Genomic DNA, 13,335 nt, shown 5'->3' with positions numbered 1-13,335 from the left:
GAATTATTTTATCTATATATAAATAAAATCCCCCCACAATTTCTTTTTAAGAAAACGACAAATCCAAGATATTTTTAAACGTATTGTTTAAATGTTGTTTGGTATACTATTGTAATTACTGTCTTGACCAGGAATGGTCGTCGCAGAAGTAAAATACCGCGGTCAGCCCAATTTTTCAAAGATGTATTATTTCTGATAATATAGCTATTTTTAGTAAATGTGCCTACAAAAACCCTAAAAAGCACTGGCTTTAATAAGTGGGATAGCGCGATCAACCACACGTTTTGAAATACAGTAAAATCCCGATAACTTGAAATGTCACTTGACCGAAATTCCGGAAAGTTCGATTGGGAAATCAGCAAAAGTTATTTAAAATGACTAAAATAGCAGCTTACAATGCAAAATCTCAGATATTATTACACATATTGATATGCAATACAATTGTAATTGTGGTATCATTATTGGGTGTTTTGGTAGTAGAATACAGCGGTCGTATCCGATTTGTGAAAACTTTATAATTATAGATAACATCTCCAAATGTGGCAAGTGGGACTACATAAACGCCATGAACATTGATTTCAATCCTTGGATAAGATCGATAAAGATAACATTTTTCAATATAACAAAATCTCGATAATTCCAATGGCACTCTGTTAAAAGCAAGAAAAAAACGCAAAGTTCGATCGGGCCGAACTTTTTTTATACTCTGCTCAGTAAATTATATTAGAGCCAGATTTCAGCCACTTCCGTGGCGGTTACGTTCTAGGGCGCTATATCAAAACGTGGACCTATACCGAAAATTCTCTGCAGGAATATTTCAATTCAATTCAAATTTTTTCAATTCAATTGTTCCTTTATTTTAGAATAACGTTATAAAATGAGTATAATTTTTTCTTTTAATAAATTGCTTTTCTGTTTGTTTATTGTTGAAGATGCAATCTCATTTGATTGCTTGAGTGGAGTATTCCCCCATTGGCTCAACTTCATTTATTACCCTCTATTACAGAGAGTAATGTTTTTCAAAACGAACTGACAGTGTTGCAAAATTTTACTGATTGCTACCAATATCATGATTTCATCCCGGCGAAGGGAATTATCAATTCACAGTTTTTGAAATGATGCCTTTTCTTAAAATTTATAAAGAAACATACAGCATGGTTTACATTCAACCGTCTGCTGCAGGAATATTTACGGTCCGCGAAGGAGACCAACTATCATATTTTCAATCTAACGGCAGCGGGCTCTATCGTACCGGATTGACACGAAACTACAGTGTTTGGGAAAGCGGTTACCAACCTAGCATCAATGTATGATTGTACGTAGGTATCCATGCTGCTACAACAACAACTATCAAACTTTAGCCACTTCGGTGAGATAATTAGGCTAACTCTCCAAAGTTTCTAAAATCGGGAGGTACCGTTACATTGGAGCTATATCAAAACTATACCGACAATTCTCTGCAGAAATATTTACGACCCCCAACGGAGAACAGCAAACCAGCAAATTATAGCCAATTTGGATGGATAATATGGCTAAAACCTTGAAAATACCGAAAATCGGAAGGCACGTTCTATGAAGGCTTTATCAAATATGGACTGGCATCGACCATATTATGTGATAAAGTTTTATACCCCTTGGGAAGACTAAACTCCAAATTTAATGGAGAATACTGAAAATCGGGCGGTACTGTTCTATGGGGACTATATCAAAACTTGGACCGATATGACTCAACCAAACATCATAGGAGAAATTCTGTATCAAATTATCAAGCTGTATCTTAAATATTGCGAGATGTATCTTGATTTCAATAGACAGACTGAAGAACAGTCACGGTGCTCTTGAATCAAATTTAAATGGAAGGTGCTTACACCTGGGAAGTTTTTGCGGATACTGAAACTACAATGTTCATAGACGAGAAAAATCAAAAAACAAAAAAAATCGCAGGAGCGCTTTTTAAATAAATAGCGATTCAAGTTGACATTTTTAGGGGTTGTTTAGGCTTTCACGATTTTGCAAGTCCTATAAAAATCAGATTCAAGGAAATGTTGTAGCTATGAAAATTCTCTATAAGAGTGACCTTAACGGTATTTTCGTAGGTTTTACCATTTTTGAGATATTGAAGTTCAAATTGGGACAATGCACTGACTGTATCGATCCCTTATAAAACAATGTCATGAAGGGTGAGCCTTAACTAACTTTTAATGAAAACCGCTTACACAGGGTAAGTTTTTGTGTATTCTGAAACAGCAATGTCCATAGATGAGAAAAATCCAAAAACAAGAAAAAATGGCTGTAATTATTTTTAAATAAATCGCGGTCAAAATTCATATTTTTAGGTCCCAATTTCAACTTTTATATCTCAAAAGTTGTAAAACCTTCGAAAATATCATTAAGGTCAATCTTGTAGAGAATTTTGATAGCTAAAACATTTTTTTTACTCCCATTTTGATAGGACTTGCGGTTTCCAAGCAAAATAGCAAAAACCTAAACAACCCCTAAAAATTTCAACATGCTGATCGAAAATTACATTTATTTCGATGTGTTACATACATTAGCTGTGTCTTTTTACGTGAAAATTAGTAATAATTACTACTAATGTTGCTAATTTTGACAGTTGTACAAAGAAAAATTTGCTGAAAAAATGTTGCAGCAACACACCTAATATTTCTAAAAAGGACTAAGGACTACAGAATATGAAAATTGTCATATCATTTCAAAATTCAGCATTTGAAATGTTGCGGGACAAGTTTGAATCCGAGTTTTGTTTGAGGACAATATACTATACCCAATTATTAAGAAGTTATCTGCTAATTAAATCTAAAGTCGGTTTGAAATAAGTCCGTTTGAGATTGGACCTGAATATTGTTAAATCCACTACAGTTATAATACACCTCTAACTGGAAATGACTCCATTCGCTTTAAAAAATATATTTCGTAAGAATGGTAACTGAAATGAGTGAAGTAATTCTTGTTTGTATAAAGTTTTAAATTGTCATTTAATACTTAAAGAACGGGCCAGCAACTTGGACCGGATCAGCTAGTTATTTTATAAAATTCTCAATTCGTATGAATATGGTTGCAATAAAAGGTCGTTAAAGTCAAATCAACTAGTTTTAAAATAGCTAATTAAGAAATATTGTCATGAAATTCAGTTTTTCACCTTTGAATTTAAAACTTGAATTATAATTACCCTCCACCATAAAATGGAGGGTATAATTAAATTTGTCATTCCATTTGTAACACATCGAAATATTCATCTGAGACCCTATAAAGTACATATATTATTGACCAGGGTAAAATTCTAAGTCGATATAAACATGTCCGCCAGTTCATCTGTTGAAATCAAGATACAGCTCGCAATTTTTTAAGATAGAGCTTTGAAATTTAGTATAAAAGTTTCTATTACTCCTAGGATGTTTGGTATTGCAAATGGGTTACATCGGTCCACGTTTTGATATAGCCCCCATAGAACGGTACCACCCGATTTTCGGTATTTTGAAGGTTTTAGCTTCATTTTCCACCGAAATTGCTGAAATTTGGTATTAAGTGTTCGCTGGTTGTATAAAACGTTCCCCCAGAATTTTGCTGGTATGGGTCCACGCCTTCATATAGCCCCCATAGAACGGTACCTCCCGATTTTCGGTATTTTGAAGGTTGTGGTCCCAATATTACTGCGAAATGGCGGAAATTTGGTATTTATTCTTCATTGTGGGTACGAAACTTTCCCCCAGAAATTTGTAGGTGCAGGTCCACGCCTTCATATAGCCCCCATAGAACGGTACCTCCCGATTTTCGGTATTTTGAAGGTTATGGCCACAATAATCCATTGAAATGGCTGAAATTTGGTATTTAGTCTTCGTTAGGGGTATTCAACTTTCCACTCTACATTTGTCGGTATAGGTCCACGCCTTCATATAGCCCCATTAGAACGGTACCTCCCGATTATCGGTATTTTTATGGTTGTGACCTCAATATTCATCAAAACTTTCCCACAGAAATTTGTTGGTGCAGGCCCACGCTTTAATACAGCCGGTACCACCCGATTTTCGGTATTTTGAAGGTTTTAGCTTCATTATCACATATAATTTTCCCCCCTAATTTTGTTGGTATGGCTCCACGCCTTTATATATCCCCAAAGAATGGAACCGCCCGATTTCCGGCATTTTGAAGGTTGTAACCTCAATATTTTTCCCATATTGATGAAATTCGGTATTTAGTCCTCATTTTAGTTATAAAACTTTCCATATGAAATTTGTCGGTATAGGTCCACGCCTTCATATAGACCCCATAGATCGGTACCTCCCGATTTTCCTTTTTTTAAGGGTTGTGGCCACAACAACAAACAGAAATGGCTGAGATTTGCTATTAACTCTACGTTGGAAGTAAAACCCTTTACGACTGAATTTCGACGGTACAGGTCTACGTTTCGATATAGCCCCCATAGAACGGTACGTCCCGATTTTCATAATTGTGAAGGATGTGACGTTAATATCCCACCGAAATGACTGAAATTAGTTATTTAGTCTTTCATGGGGTTATAAAATGTTCCAGAAAAGAATTATCAGTATAGGTCCACCTCTTCCTTCCATGGAAGCGCACCTCGTGACTTACAGTATTTTGCAGGTTTTAACCACATTATCCTACTGAAATATCGTAAATTTGGTATTTAGTCTTCTTTGAGTCTAAAAACTTTACGCCAGAAATTTGTCGATATAGATCGACGGTTTGATATAGCCCCCATAGTATCCAGTAAGAATTATCCAGGAAATGCTTTTGCAAAAAGCAACAGTGCGTTTGCATATGACCAGATTTAATAAACCCACTGGATTTCGAATATAAATTGTATTGTGTTTACGTTAAAATAAATCATCATAATAATGGTTAACCCGCCCTAATGCAAACGGTGTCAATACCCCTTCTTTCAAGAACAATTTGACCAGCAAAAATTTGCAAAAAATAGTACATAGATGAATAAGAAGAGCGCACGCCTTTAATTTAAATTAAGATTCCGCATAAAAATACTCTTTCCGTGTTCTCCCCTGCTCTAGTACAATAACTGTCTAAGTGTCTCTCTCGAATCGCTGTTTTTTGCAGAACTTTTGTGTTAACGGACTTCCAGAAAAAAATTTTTCCAAATTGTTACAAATTTTTGGTCACCGACAGACCTAATATTTTGTTTGTTTAAATGGTGTTTATTAGGCCGGGGCGATTTGAAAACCTTAATGGGCCCTTCGCGTTTTCGATTCCTGGGATTGAACTGAGCAAAAAAGTCTACTGGACCATATGTCTACAATGAAAATCGAGCCTCCCGATTTTGACTTTAATTTCTTTATGTACGTTTTTTGACATCTTGGCATATAACAGCAAAACCATTGATATTTTCGAGCCAACACAAAGACAAAAGTTGTTGCTGAGGCAGTAGTTAAGAACTCTATAATACATCGCAAAAGCATTGGAACGCTTTTTCAGTTTTGGTCACCGTTATAAAAAAATAAAACGAAGTGACCCAAACGAACTAAAGGCATTGTCGTTCTCCGTGGATCCCAACACGATGGAATTTTGCATCAGAACGCTTGAATATTTTTCTGGTCAACTTTTTAGCACAGAGCCATTTATCGACATTTTCCGAAAAGTTTGCACCTTCTCAAGACCAAAACTGAAAAAGCGTTCCAATGCTTTTGCGATGTATTAGAGAGTTCTAATTACTGCCTTGGCAACAACTTTTGTTTTTGTGTTGGCTCGAAAATCTCAATGGTTTGGCTGTTATATGCCAAGATGTCAAAAAAACGTATATAAAAAACTTAAAAGCAAAATCGGGAGGCTCGATTTTCATCATAGACATATGGTCCAGTAGACTTTTTTTTCCAGTAGAGGTTTTCTCCTTCCACACAAATCGCCCCGGCCTAGTGTTTATACCAAAGTGAAACGACGCAAGCGAAGTCTTGGTGTATGATAACGATAAGGTGTATTTTGGCAATTTGAACCATACTAGCGAAGAAAGTCCTAAATATATAACAGACTGTTTTTAAAGTGAGCAATTATTATTTTACCAGATATTTGTCCATTTAAAGCTTTTGTAAGGTCCATAAATTGATAAAACAAAACCCATTAATTTTATCTATACCATTTTGAAAAGTTGAATATTAACTCTGCCATCTTTAACGTACAAAACGCAACGTCATTCAAGTGACGAATGATTAGCAAAGCCTGATAGATGGGTATAATTATATTTTTTTTTGTTTAATTGTGTTTTGTATGGTCATTGATTATCTGATTCCATAATTACCTTTTCGCAGAATTTATTATTAACTTGTGCCATAATGAGACATTACCCCACTTCAAACTAAACCAAACCAAAGAGGTTAATCGCACAGTTGCAGACACCACACCAACCAAGGATACTCTCACCCTCTCTACCACTCTTCGTCTTCACTTGAAGAAAATATTTCTTGGATGTTTTGAACACGTTTTATAATCGACTATTATTTTAACAGCTGGTTTTTGTGGGGTAGCAAATAAAAAACATGTTTAGAAATTGTTTTAAATTCCTGTGTTTTTACCAGGGAATGTAACTAGAGAATGTAATGCTTTTGCTACTTTCTTACTGGTCTTTAAATAGAATTTTTCCATTTTTGTGTTTGTTTTAAAGACAAGAAGCATAAGGATGGACTCTTCTTGTTCAGTAGCTTTTCATTATTTCCAAAGTGGTCGGTAAGTGCCAGTGTTTCGTTGAGTGGCAGTATTGATGATGGTAGTGGCTAGGTAAATATTTATTTCTAAAAAGCAACGATTATTGTTGTCATTTGTTTTATGGCTGCTGAGCTGTGGTTGAAAGGAAAAAAACACAAGCACATCATCGAGATTACACATTTTATGGGGACGCCTTTTAATTTTAATAATCTGCATTTGTTAGTTAGGACAGAGTTCATGATGCTATTTAATAATGAATATTTTGTGTGCCATTGACAATTTTGCGTTAAGTTTGGGGAGTTTACTTGAATACTTTTAATTACCACAATTAATTCCAGGTTGAATTTATGGTCGCGAATAAATCTTTGTCTTTGTTGCTATAGGATTTTAATGGATTTCTTTAAAATTAGCTTAACTTGATTTATGATATATTTTGACAATGAACAATTGTGCGATTTTTAATACAATTTCAAAAGATATACTTCTAAGTTGACATAACAGTTGACCATAATTATTTCTATGATAAAACATACATATGTATATGTAGTATATAAACTTTCCAGTAACATTTCCGAAGAGACAAATTTTGAACAAGGTGGGCAAATCGACTTACAAAAAGTGCAATAGAATAATGAAGACGTCACAGCAACCGAAAGAGGTGCACGTGCGCCTCAAAAACTCGTAGTTCCTATCCTGAAGATGTCATACAAATTATTCTAGGGGATTTCAAGGCCACAAGGTAAAGAAACAATGTAAATATGTGAACGAAGTAACTGATACCTTTAAAAAAGGTAGAGAAACAATCTGCTAAAGTGGGTCTGGGTAAACGGCTTTTGGACCAAGTTGATGGTATCCACGCTCAATGCGTCTAGAGAACTCAGATTCAGAACTGTAATTGACGAGGTAGACAAAGTCTTTAAATAACTAAAAGTTATATGTACTTCCTATAATGTTGAGTAAGTTAAAGACTTCGTCTACCAAGACACCGACATTAGGCCGGGGCGATTTGAAAACCTTAATTAGCCCTTCGCGTTTCTTATTCCTGGAATTGAACTGAGCAAAAAAGTCCACTGGACCATATATCTACCGTGAAAATCGAGCCTCCCGATTTTGACTTTAAGTTTTTTATTGACGTTTTTTGGATATTTTGCATATAACAGCCAAACCATTGAGATTTTCGATCCAACACAAATATAAAAATGGTGGCCAAGACAGTAATTAAGAACTCTCTAATACATCGCGAAAGCATTGGAACGCTCCTTCAGTTTTGGCCTTGAGAAGGTGCAAACTTTTCGAAAAATGTTGATAAATGACACTGTGCTACAAAAGTTCACCAGAAAAATATTCAAGTGTTCTGATGCAAAATTATATCGTGTTGGAATCCGTGGACAACGACAATGCCTTTAGTTCGTTGGGGTCACTTCGTTTTATTTTTTTATAACGGTAAAAGTAGGGAAAATCTGGGTTTCTTACATTTTCAAATTTAAACGGATTTCTAGTGATCCTTCTTCCTTTTAAAGGGGTGAATAATATCTTTAGAACAAGTTATTATTTGTTTAAATCAGTTAACAAATGTCTAAGTTATAGTGGTTTAAGTCTGAAAACCCCCTCAAAAAACTATAACTGAATTTCTCAAAAACTATAACTGAATTTTCAAATAAAAAATAACTTAAAACAAGTAAAAACGGTGTTAAGTTCGGCCGGGCCGAACTTGTTATACCCTCCACCACAAGTTGTATTGAAGTAAAATGGAATAATTAGTTTCCTTTCGTGTATGAAGAAGACTTAATACTAAATTTCAGCAATTTCGGTAAAACAATGTGAGGCACTATTCTATATGGGCTATTTCAAAACGTCGATCTATACCGACACATTTTTGACGGAAAGTTTTTGGGCTCAAAGAAGACTTAATACCAAATTTCAGCCATTTTGGTGGAATAATGAAGCTAAAACCTTCAAAATACCGAAAATCGGGAGGTACCGTTCTATGGGGATTATATGAAGGTGTAGACCGATACCGACAAAATTCTGGGGAAAGTTTTATACCCCTAAAGAAGACTACGTACCAACTTTCAGCCATTTTTAGGAAAGCTAAGGGAAAGTTTTATACCCCTAAAGAAGACTACGTACCAAATTTCAGCCATTTTGGTAGGATCATGAATCTAAAACCTTCAAAATACCGAAAATCGGGAGGTATTTTTCCATGGGTGCTATATGAAGGCGTGGACCTATACCGACAAATTTAAAGGGGAGTTTGAGTACCCCCAACGAAGTCTAAATACCAAATTTCAGCCATTTCGGTGTGATAATGAAGCTAAAACCTTCAAAATACCGAAAATCGGGAGGTACCGTTCTATGGGGACTATATGAAGGTGTAGACCGATACCGACAAAATTCTGGGGGAAAGTTTTATACCCCTAAAGAAGACTACGTGCCAACTTTCAGCCATTTTTAGGAAAGCTAAGGGAAAGTTTTATACCCCTAAAGAAGACTACGTACCAAATTTCAGCCATTTTGGTAGGATAATGAATCTAAAACCTTCAAAATACCGAAAATCGGGAGGTACCGTTCTATGGGGGCTATATGAAGGTGTGGACCGATACCGACAAAATTCTGGGGGAAAGTTGTATACTCCTAAAGAAAACTACGTACCAAATTTCAGCCATTTTGGTAGGATAATAAAGCTAAAACCTTAAAAATACCGAAAATCGGGAGGTACCGTTCAATGGGGGCTATATGAAGGTGTGGACCGATACCAACAAAATTCTGGGGGAAAGTTTTATACCCCTAAAGAATACTACGTACCAAATTTCAGCCATTTTAGTAGGATAATGACGCTAAAACCTTAAAAATACCGAAAATCGGGAGGTACCGTTCTATGGGGGCTATATGAAGGTGTGGACCGATACCAACAAAATTCTAAGGGAAAGTTTTATACCCCTAAAGAAGACTACGTACCAAATTTCAGCCATTTTGGTAGGATAATGAAGCTAAAACCTTAAAAATACCAAAATCGGGAGGTACCGTTCTATGGGGGCTATATGAAGGTGTGGACCGATTCCGACAAAATTCTGGGGGAAAGTTTTATACCCCTAAAGAAGACTACGTACCAAATTTCAGCCATTTTGGTAGGATAATGAAGCTAAAACCTTAAAAATACCGAAAATCGGGAGGTACCGTTTTATGGGGGCTATATGAAGGTGTGGACCGATACCGACAAAATTCTGGGGGAAAGTTTTATACCCCTAAAGAAGACTACGTACCAAATTTCAGCCATTTTGGTAGGATAATGAAGCTAAAACCTTAAAAATACCGAAAATCGGGAGGTACCGTTCTATGGGTGCTATATCAAAACGTGGACCGATATATCCCATTTTCAATACCAACCATCCTGCAAGTGATAAAAACTTCTGTACCAAATTTTGACTCTCTATCTTTAAAATTGCGAGCTGTATCTTGATTTCAACAGACAGACAGACGGACGGACGGACGGACGGACAGACGGACATGGTCAAATCGACATAGAATTTTATGCTGATCAATAATATATATACTTTATAGGGCCTCCGACGAATATTTCGATGTGTTACAAACGGAATGACAAATTTAATTATACCCTCCATATGGTGGAGGGTATAAAGATATTGTAAATACTGTACCCAAAAAATAGGGTTTTTCGAAAAAAATATCGCACTAAATTTTGGCATTTGGCAGTGGATTACTGTGATGCTGTCTGGGCTACATGGTCGATATACATATCAAATTATGCGCCATCGCGAATACCTTGATTCTATTATATGTTTTCTGAAATACCCGAATGCGCGTCGCAGTTAGATCAAAAATCCAAAAGCACCTAAAATCTCGCTTCAAAATGTCAGCATCCATAAAAGGTGGATGTAGTGGAGATTTTGAAATGTGCTACATTAGAAGTGTAATCTTCTTTTTGTATTCTTCTACTTTTACTTTGGACAGATATCCGTAAACCGCCAATCGAATAACAACGTAAAAAACTCGTTTGCTTCAACGTGTTTTACCTATTTTTATTCATTTACGCGGTCATAGCTTCCGCGCAAATAAACTTTTTATCCACATTTTTGAGCTTTGATTAAAAACACTTCGTTTGATCCAAATATGGTCATATATCGTGGTACACTGCAATATTTCGCGAATTATAACAGTGCAAACCTTGGCTTCATCAATGTTAATTTTTTTTTGACTTTTCGACATTTCGTTAGCATAAATGCTGAGGGCAAAAAATATAGTTTTCGCTCTCCTGAAAATTTTTATTTTTAGACTTATTTCGTTTTCCAAGAAACAACAGATTTTACAGCATAAATATAGGAGATGTGTAGGCGTTCCCTACCAATTCAGTGCTGCGTATGAAACTTAAGTTATGGTATATTTGTATGTTGCAGGAAGTAAGACACAGAGATCTTGTCGTAAATAAGCAGAGAAAAGTCGATCCGCCAAAAAGTTATGCGCAGGAGTAGTGGTGTAGGGTATCACATAGTTGGCTCCGTCGCGAATATAGACTTTGGTTACTTGTTAAACGCAAACCCAAAAGCAAAATTTGCAACACTCCGACTCTGAAACCCTGTTCGGGCCCATATGGACATGTGGCGATTTCCATCGTCTCTTTTCTAAACATATGCCAAAGTGTAGTTGGCGAATTTGCAAACTGTCGAAGTCTGAGTTAATTTTTATACCCTATACCACCCTGTGGTAAGGGTATTATGTGTTAGTACATTTGTATGTAGAATGCCTAAGGAAAAGAGATAGACCCATAGTTCCTTCTAGGGATATGCATGTACAGGTCGGATTTATTGTTCGTTTTGGCTGAAAATTGGCGAAGATAATTTTTTTAGCCTAATAAAAAACGCTTTTTGTGAAAATCGGTTCAGATTTGGATATAGCTCCCATACATATTTTCGGCCGATTTGAGGTATTTGATGCACCAAACACGCTGTATCTGTCCAATTTTGATGAAATTTGGAATGTGTTACTGAATTAGGTCTATAGATAAATGTGCCAAATTAAATCAAAATCGGTTCAGATTTGGATATAGCTCCCATATAAATTTTCGGCCGATTTGAAGTATTTGATGCACCAAACACGCTGTATCTGTCCAATTTTGATGAAATTTGGAATGTGTTACTGAATTAGGTCTATAGATAAATGTGCCAAATAATATCAAAATCGGTTTACATTTACATATAGCTCCCATATAAATTTTCGGCCGATTTTTGGTATTTGGTGCACGAAAGACGTTATATATGTCCGATCTCAAGGAAATTTGGAATGTCTGACGAAATTTGGTCTAGAAATAAGTGTGCCAAATTATATTAAAATCGGTTCAGATTTGGATATAGCTCCCATATATATTTTTGGCCGATTTTTGGAATTTGGTGCACGAAACACGTTATATATGTCCGATCTCAATGAAATATGGAATGTGTGACGCAATTTGGTCTAGAAATAAGTGGGCCAAATTATAATAAAATCGGTTTAGATTTGGATATAGCTCTCATATATATTTTTTGCCGATTTTTGGTATTTGGTGCACGATACACGTTATATATGTCCGATCTCAATGATATATGGAATGTGTGACGCAATTTGGTCTAGAAATAAGTGTTCCAAATTTTATCGAAATCGGTTCGGATTTGGATATAGCTTCCATATATATTTTCGCCCGATTTAAGGTATTTGATGCACCAAAGACGCTATGTATGTCGAATTTTGAAGTGTTTGGTCTAGAAATATATGTGCGAAATTATATCGTAATCTTTTCACATTTGGATTTAGCTCCCATATATATTTTACCTATTAACAGTGGTGTAGGATATCATATAATCGGCCCCGCCCGAATTTCATCCTTTCCTTACTGGTTTGTATTGTTATAGTGCTCCTTAGTCGTAGGGTAAATCATAGGGTAAATATATTAGCATTGAACGTGATAAGTACGTGATAGTAAGGTCATAAGCATTATGTGTATGAAGATAGATTAAAAAAGCATAATTTTCTATAGTCCTTCATATTATTTATCATATGAATTTAAGGAACAAGAAGAATATATATCTGACAAATGTTAACTTAAGCTAAATTTCCTTTTATTTGTTGATATTATAAAATATGTAGAAAGACCTTTACGTTTGTAAATATCAGCTTCAATTTTTGCCACAATTTAATTTCAATAACATTGTATATCTCAACAGGGGTGTACACATTGAAATGAATTTAAAATCAAATTAATAATATTAATTCAACTTTACGGTCGGGATGTTGTCGTTTTCTAAGATGCCGTTGCCGTTATCTGCCGCTATATACGAACATACCTACATATACACGTATTCTTATGGAGGCCAAAGGTATGGCAGCGAGTGCAAAGCAAAAAAACAAAATAAACATAAAATGACAAACAAAAATAAGAACATTTTCAAATTCTAAGATAGGGCACGAAATGTATACAATTTGGTTGACTTAAGCGGTCTTTGTTTTATTTTTTCTGTATTTAACATTATGTTGGCATAATGCGGCGGAAAAGTGTGTTGAACAAATTGCTTATGAATAACGTTGCCTTTTCTTTATTTTAGTAATTTTTGTTGTTTTTCTTTTGGGGCGGGTCTTAATATTTGTAAGCCCATT

General features: G+C 35.4%; 1 protein-coding gene across 1 annotated transcript in view; it reads right to left on the bottom strand.

Moving 5' to 3' along the window:
- The window catches only part of LOC141403035 (uncharacterized), a 416,517-nt gene that overhangs the window by 101,992 nt on the left and 301,190 nt on the right, over positions 1–13,335 (bottom strand). The gene's annotated exons all lie outside the window — the stretch shown is intronic.

This window comes from Musca autumnalis, unplaced genomic scaffold (assembly GCF_047663935.1).
Source record: "Musca autumnalis isolate F117 unplaced genomic scaffold, ASM4766393v1 scaffold_4, whole genome shotgun sequence".
Classification (NCBI taxonomy): Eukaryota; Metazoa; Arthropoda; class Insecta; order Diptera; family Muscidae; genus Musca; species Musca autumnalis.
This window is presented reverse-complemented; position numbering and strand designations above follow the sequence as displayed.